The 8513-nt window shown below is 39.2% G+C and overlaps 1 non-coding gene across 1 annotated transcript; it reads right to left on the bottom strand.

The window, feature by feature from the left end:
• Positions 1-704: 704 nt before the first annotated feature.
• On the bottom strand, positions 705-775 carry LOC147824505 (small nucleolar RNA SNORD50). The gene has a single exon (XR_015442320.1). It is a non-coding gene; the product is annotated as a small nucleolar RNA SNORD50 (small nucleolar RNA).
• Between the last annotated feature and the right edge of the window lie 7738 nt (positions 776-8513).

Genomic DNA, 8513 nt, shown 5'->3' with positions numbered 1-8513 from the left:
ATATTACAGTATTAGGCTAAATACACAGTCTCATGCTTTTTGCACTGGATACTATGATTTTTTGATTCATAATCAATTAATTTGCAGTCCAATCAAGTTGACAAGATTAACCTTCATACTCAGTGGTTCCGCAGCCTACCCTGCAAATGCAAGGACCTGAGTTTGATCCCTGGTACCAAAAAAAAAAAAAAAAGGTTAACCTTCATAGAAGCCTGTTATAATTTTTTCCTTTAGAAAATTTGACCAGATAGTTTTAAAAATTAGTAATAAAACAATTGTCCTAATGGATCTGGGTGTGAAATGAGTGTCTGTAGCAGAAACCTTTGGTCCTCTCTCACATCCTCTTTGATTTCTATTGTCTTGTGCAAGCATCAGTCCTAACTCTCGCTAGAGGGCTTCTCTGAACATAGGAGAATGTTTGGCTTGCAAGGGGCAGGTCCATAATTCTAGGTGGTTCACGTTAGGAAGTAGTTCTGTACTAATTAGGATGAGAGATGGTGTTAAATACCCAGTGTCCTTGTTTCTTAGTTGGCATACCTCTGATGCATGTTCCCTATACTTTTCTAGGGGACACCAGTGGAATAGAACTCCGGATACTCTGAAGTAGGCTGCTGCTTCTGGCACACAGTAGGCTCACTTTCATTCCTGCAGCATGTCTGCAGCCTCTCTACAGCCTCTCTCTGTCTTTATTTTTATTATGGTCTATCTCAGAAGCCTGATCCATAAATGCTTTTTTCAACAGAAATTCAGGTTTGGGATAGGATCATCATAGATAAGTCTGTAGTCTCTTGCTGGTGCTTCCTGGCATCACCTCTCAGATAAGCTGCTTGCATCTCTATCCTTATCTCTGGACCATCTTCTTGGAAAATTAAACTCAGAGTGACCAAGACAGAATATAAGTTCAAGTCACTTGGTCTCATACTCCAGTTTTTATCCACTACATGCAAATTAAAGAGTTATCCCATAAATATGCGTTGTGATCAAAATATACGGTGAATGTTAAAAATTTTTTAAACCAAATTGTTACATGAAAGATACGTTGACATTAATCCTCCTCAAAATACTCCTCCTTGAGTGAACACACTAGTCCCATCACCATTGCCACTTTCTGAAGCAGTTCTGGAAGTCCTCTTTTGTGAGTGTCATTATGAAGAGTGATAAAAAATATGGTGAATGGTGCAGCCAATGGAAAGACAGGCTAGTAAAAACATGGTGTGTGTGGCCTCATTCAACTTATTTGCCAGATTTACAACTTCTGGCTCTTCCTCAAAGTAAAAAAGACCATGCAAGTTAAATGTTTTGAATTGATTCAGGATATCAAGGGAGCCACAATAATGTAACTAAAGAAACTCACAAAAGATGACTTCCAGTACTGCTTCAGAAAGTGGCAAGAGTGATGGGATAAGTGTGTTTGAAGTGAGAGGAGGTATTCTTAGGGGGGATGAATGGCAATATGTCTTTCACTGTAATAAAAGGTTTAAAATTCACCATATTTATTAATCACACATCCTATAAAAATGCTAATGAGGAGAAAGTAGATCCACAAGTAGTATCAAAATGAAGTCATTTGAAGCTTAAAAATTCAAAAATTTTTTTCTTTTTTTTTCCAGAAGGGTACTTCTTTGGTATTGATCTCGATGGGAGAGTTAATGAACAGTCATCTGGATTTCACTTTTTATATCTTTTACAGTAACTTAATACTTTCACATTTAAGAAACTGTGACTATATGACACACAAAGAAGAGCCCATCACCCTTCGAAAACCATGACAGGTATGTGGAAAAAATGTATATATTTACTAGTCATTTCTATCAAGTACATTAACTGTTGCTCCAGACACAGAGCAAAAGTCTTACTCTTCGACATCCAAAGCTTTATTAGGATCTTTATGAATAATCCTTATCCTCACAGGGAGAAAAAAGCAGGAAATGATCACATAACTTAACTCTTTCAAATAGGCCTGAGGAGCCTGGCATTCTTGCTTTCTTTCCACCTCTTTCTGCAATTTTGGAGTCTGAGCTGAGGTGAGCAAAAACTACTCTGAAGAGACACTGGCCTGGGAAAGAGTTTGTATTTTTCTTTAAAGAAGGAGAAAATTGCTAATGAATTCCCACATCCAACATCTGGTCTTGGGCCTGAGGTAATGAGCACAGGTCACAGTGATTGTGGAAGTAGACTGGCAGAATATAAAAGCACACGGCTACACTTATGAGTATTTCTCTGGGTCACATCTGAGTTATTTCCATAAACTCCCCTAGCAGTAAAATGCACAGCTCAACTCTGGAACCAGGCTGCCTGGGTGCCTGGTTTGAGTCCCAACATTATTCTCCAGCATTTACATGATGGGATCACTTAGCTTTTTTGGGATTCAGTGCTATCATCTGTAAAAGAGGGACAAGAATTGCATAAGTCTGGATCCCAACACGAAACAGCTGTTTTCCAAACTGAGGTGAGTTTAACAGAGAGGCCACTTACCAATGAAGGCAGGAGTAAGAGAAACCAGGAAGAGGCAGTGAAGCACCAGGAACTGGCAACATGAGAGAGCCGATACCACTCCTAGGCCTGGGGGTGTCACCAAACTGGTGGGTGACTTTAGTTTTGCCATGTAGGAAGGGGCTGTGTGGTAGGAGCTGTAGCTCTCTATGTAAGAATGCTGTCACTGCCATCTCTCAGCCTTGATGTTATTTCCATGCTGGGATGTTGGGGCTTTTCCTGCCGCAACCCCCACCCCATGATTGAATCCAATTGGAATCTAGTACAAGAGAATAGGGCTTAGGCCAACCATAAAAGCTAGATTCCCAGATACAGAACAGAGTACAGAAGGGCAGAGATTCTCCAGCTCAATAACTGCACCTACCTCGTGGAATTGTGAAGATTAAATTAGCTACTTTATAAAGCTCTTATAGCAAAGCAGCACAAAGAAAACATTATATAAGAGTCCATTACTAGCTGGGTGAGGCAGAGCACGCTTGTAATCCCAGCTACTGAGGAGGTTCAGGCAGAAGGCCTTAAGTTGAAAGCCAGACTAGGAAACTTAAATCTGTCTCAAAAGAAAAAAAAAAAAAAAGGGCTGGGAATGCAGCTTGGTGGTAGAGTGCTTACCTAACATATATAAGGGCCTGGATTAAAAAACAAAAAACAAAAAAGACACCCCCCCAAAATCCATTACTAACGTATCTCTCATATTTCACTGTGCCCTTCAGCATCCCTAGTGCCACAGGATTGGTCGAGCTGTTCCTTATGTGTTCAGCACCACCTCAACTTCTGATGCCTGGAGAGTCTCTTGCTTGGGGCCAAACATCTGCTCCTCATCCCTGGGGCATTGCTCTTGTGTGACATATCCACCTCTACAACTGGGTTCTGCTTTATCTCTGAGGTGAGGAGCTTCTGAGTTAGACCCAGGGCTGAGCCTTTGGTATGCTCTTCCCATCTGGATAGGCTTTCCTTCTCACTTTACAAAGTAAACTTCCTCCAGATAGTTAAACACCACTGCAGATGCAAGTCAATCGCGTTCCAGCTGAGAGATATCAAGTCTGCTCTTCCTCCTCTCTTCTGTATCAGAGATCTAGGCTCAAGGTTTCCTACAATGATTCCAATTCATCTCTAGAATTAAATCTTGCCAATTAGTTCCTCTAAAGTTCAATAATGAGAAATCACACTGAGGGGAATAGAGGTTTTAACTATGCTAAGAGTTCACAAGGAAAATTTAGAGCCATCCTTCGAATGTGGTGAATAAATACAGATGAGACTAGGATGACTCTACACTTCACTCCCCTTCATCATGCTCAATGAAGGAAGCAGGGAGGACAGACAGGGAGAAGATGAACCTATAAACTGACTTCATTTGAACCTGAATGGAAGTGTCTCCAAGAGGAATGAATATGACCCCTCATCAGAGAAACAAGGTTTTTGTTGTTACTTTTAATTGTTGGTTGTTCTTGTTTTTCTGGGGAGTGAGATACCTAGCCTTACAAAAACCTGTAGATCCTCCTTCTAATAAATTGGAAAAGACTTTGAATAAATGTCTCCCCAGGTTGGTTTGGAAGTCACCTCTGTATTTTCTGAGCTGTGTGTGACTTCAGGGTTGGTGGGCTGAGGATTCTGGAAAAGGGTCAAAGGCAGATCCTTCCACCCCAAGTGTGGGGAAGTGTGTCAAAATATTTTTGCTAATCTGATGGGAAATCTAAACACATCCAATATGTCATTTTGTTAAATCTTGAGGAATTCAAAATATGTACTTATTAATCAGCCACCCAAATACCATTTAATCATTGAGCAAAAGCCTTGATCTCCTTTGACTGGAAAAGTGTTTATACTCATGGCTTCCCTTTTCTATAACATTACATACTTTCATTTCTGTTAAGATCCCTAGGGAATCGTTTCCAATATACTGCTGCCACAATTAACTGGTGAATTCCATAATTTTTCCGTCAGGATCTTGTATTTCTCTGATATCTATCCCTTTTTGTAAATTTGGATGCATCCCTGCAAAATAAACAGATTAAAAATTAAGATAAAATATACTTTATTTCTCTGATCTGAGGGGCAGTTTTCATTTCCTTTTGGAGAATCCACAATTCAAGTTGTAGATTCACTTAATTTATAGATATCTTTTCTTTCTACATGTCCTCCTTTCCTTATTTACAAAGCACGAGTGAGAGCTAGATTGATTTGTTCTTACAAGCTTTTTAAATATTTCTCTTTACTTTTTATAAATTAAAGGAAACTCATTCTGCATTGAAAACAAATGGCATACTTCAGACTAAAGAATGTCTTGTGTTGTAGGCTGCTTTTTTCAAAGAATTTTCATGACGTGTGTGTGTGTGTGTGTGTGTGTGTGTGTGTGTGAATGCTCCTGTGTTGGCAGTGGGTGTGGGAGAAAGGGAATGGGGCAGCCAAAGAGGGAGTAGAAAGTTTACTGAGAACTTGGTGGTGGGAGTGCCCCTTGGTCCTTGAAGAGATATGAAGCACTCACTTTAAAACAGTTACTCCCAGGGAGCCTCTATTTTACTTTTGAAGAGGCTTTACCAGACCAGATGTAAAACAGCATTTCCTGACTAGCTGTCAGGAATACTATGTGTCTGCAGACATGAATCACATCTCCTGTTTGCACATTCCATTTCACAAAAAGAACACGAGTTGTACCCCACCCAGCCCTTGCAAGTTTTGTGGGGGTGGGAGAATAACCAGGCTCTCTCCTGTAGGATATCCAGCCTAAACACCTTGCTTACTAGGGCTAGGATGGAGCCCAGCATCAAGATGAGAGAATATTAGGTGACTGATTGGTTTGGTCATGCAGATAGCTGAGTCATGAACCTCAACTCCATGATGTAAGGGAAATAAAATAGAAGGGATTTTTCTCAGGTGTGTAGGACTTTTAAAAGCTATCCAAATCTTTTGACACAAGGAACATGCCTAATGCTCAACAGTTTTGTGTTTTTGTCAGAATCAGCAGCCATACTCCCCTTCATTCCTTTTTCAATGTGATGTCAACATTTGTCTCTCTTACCTTGCATGAAGGGTGGTAGAGCCACTTCCTGTTTCAGCAGGAAGTGAATAAAGAATTCTTGACTGGGCTGGAAATTTAGCGCAGTTTTATATTCACTTTATGGTTCCTTTGTTTGTACAACCTGGAATTGTTTTCCATCTAGATTTCCAATCTGTTGCTTCCTAGTGAGAAGCAGCCGTTGTCTATGCCTTTCCCTGATTTACTAAATTGGCTTGTTGACCCACCATTTTGCTAGGATCTTTGCAACATTATTTGCCTTATTTTTCTCTCATTTTATTTTCTCTTCTTCCTTTCCCTTTTTCTTCTTTCCTTCATTCCGTTTTCATATGTATTTGTTGAATATTCGTATGCCAGCTGTGAATGAGTAACTACTGGGGACCCCACAGATTTAGTAGAGAAAATAGATAGAGAAAAGTAATTATAGTAGAGTAAAATGTGACTTGCTAGATTTAGTATGTGGAACAAAGAAAGACTTTAAAAAACTGGAAGCTCTGTAGAGCTGGGTGTCTATGTGAGAAAGAGGAGACTGGGGGGAAGACAGGGACCAGATTTTACAATTATACTACAGAGGATAGACTTTATCCTAAGAAGCATGAGAAACTCTGAAAAAACTAATAACAGTTAATAGCTATTGAGCAGTTACCAATATTAATGCATTTTTTACATTAACATTTTCATAATATTATTCATTAGCCTTGTTTTAGAGATGAAGAAACTGAGGCTTAGTTTTCAACTACATACTCAACCAGTACAACAGAATCCCTCATAGTATTTAAATGAAGGAAACTGAATCCAGGGAATTGTTTACACAGATGATGAAATAAGTGAGGCAACTGAGAGACAAGCAACAACATGAAGCAAAGGGAAGGGGCTGGGTATTGAAGCCTGAGGACTATTACCTAGTAGAAGCTGGAACCATAGGAAGCACTGAATATACACACTGGCAAGTTTCCACCTCCTGTCATCCAATATTTACCACTGTCCTTATTGGGTGAATCCAACTGGAAGGCAAAGGGTCTGGGGACTGTGCTCTGTGATACAGAGAAAAGCAGAGAAGGATCTTGTATTAGTGTGGGTGCCAGTAGGGATCAGATGGCACACTGAAAGTAGGATAATTGGAGCATGGCTCATTTACTAAGGGCTTAAGTACAAATTTATGTGGGAATAATAGGGGAACCACAGGAATTGTGCAAAGGAACAACAGCAGAAGAGCAGCATCTTTAGAGCTGGAAGGATGGGGAAGGAGAGGGGGAATTGTAGAACAGGCCACCTGGAGACAGGACACAGCTTAGGGAATATACAATGTGACCTTCTTTTCTTCCTCTCCTCAGCTGGGGTTCTGTATCAGCCAACCCAAAAGGAATACTATCAACTGTCACATTTACAGGTTTGATTTTAGAGACAAGATGCCAAAGCTTGGAGAGTTTAGGTGACTTTTCCAAGGGCACAACCCTAATTTATAGAACCAGACATTTAATAGATAATCTGACCCCAAATCCACATTTGTTAACCAGCATACTAAACTCTTTGTTTATGGGATACTTTCTTGCATTAATACTTCAAAGTTGCTATTTCAACTCTTTGCCCACTTATGTCATTAACCAGTCCAATTTATGTAGACTTTCAGGACCTTGTACATTTTGTGACTATTTCCTGTTGTCTGGATCCTGCCTTCAACATTTCCTTGGTATTCTCTGTTTTAGGAACTGAACATCTATTCTCTATATACTACTACTTATATTACTAACATTTCCTATTAAAACAGAACAATTCTTATTGGAATTAAGGGTATAGTACACACAAATCATAGGCTTCATAGGTGTCCAACAAAATGCCATAGCATAAAAGTGTTTTTCTGTCAGAAATTAGATATATGTTGGATGAAACAAACAAGTAGAAGGATTATTCTTAAGAAAAAAATTGCAATGATGAAAAAGCTTATATTTAAAGATTTTTAAAAATGAACTTTATTGGTACATTTTAGGTGTACAGTATAATGACATTCATCATTGGAAATTTGCAGCTTTACATAGTCTCTTGGTTCTTATTTTTCCTCATTCCCCTGCCCTCCCTTCAACCCCTCCATCCCTCCCTATTTACAAAAACTTTGTTTCCATCTCTTCATTTTCTCATATTAATTCCATTTTAAAGATTTTTATTACATTATTTATAACAGTGAACTGTTAGAAGCCATGCAGGTACCCAGTGACAGGAGGGTTGTTAATATTAATGTCTATTATCAAATACTGAGTGGGGACAGCTTTCAGCTTCCTCTTGTCTATTCCTGCTTAGAGTTTTGGACAAAACTGTAAAGGGATGCATTTTTGGCACAAGGGGACAGCGAGTTTAAAGATCTTACTTATATTTTTGGCACTAGGTAGGTGGGGGATTAGTAGATTGGAGCTGTTTCCTCTTGGGCAAGTTCCTTACATGGAAAGGCTCAGCTAGAAGTTTGACCCAGGTGAAGGAGGAAGTGGTTTGGGGCAACTCTACTCCACCCTAAAGGAGAAAGTCTTTTCTTGTGGTGGCTTTAAGTGCACCTTTTTACCACCAGTTTGGAAAGATGTTGAGAACTGAGAAAAAGAATGAGATCTAGGAAACAGTGGTCAAAAAGGATTCTTTTTTTTTTTTTTTTTCAGGACAGCCTTAAAGTAGAAGGAATAAGAGTCATATGACTCAGACATGTCCATTCAGTTCTCCCAGATAGGGGACAAAGGTTAAAGCAATGTAAGTACTGTATTCATTTGCTTGTGTGAACCATCTGAATATTTCCCTAGACTACTTGTTCTCAAATTATGATCTGGAAACTTTGGGACCCTTTCAGGAAGTTTACAAGGTAAATTGTTTTCATAGTACTACCATAATGTTATTTGAAGTTTTTACTGTATGATGCAAAAGCAGTAGTGGACAAATCTGTCAAACATGAACTAAGGCAGTGACTTTTTCCATCATGCAATTTGGTGTTAAAACCATTTTTTTTGACTATTATGCACTCAGATTTTTT

Source organism: Heterocephalus glaber, unplaced genomic scaffold (assembly GCF_053883595.1).
Source record: "Heterocephalus glaber isolate CG9 unplaced genomic scaffold, H.glaber_assembly_v1.0 deba00001538, whole genome shotgun sequence".
Classification (NCBI taxonomy): domain Eukaryota; kingdom Metazoa; phylum Chordata; class Mammalia; order Rodentia; family Bathyergidae; genus Heterocephalus; species Heterocephalus glaber.
Note: the sequence above shows the minus strand (reverse complement) of the source record. Positions and strands in the feature narration are given on the sequence as shown.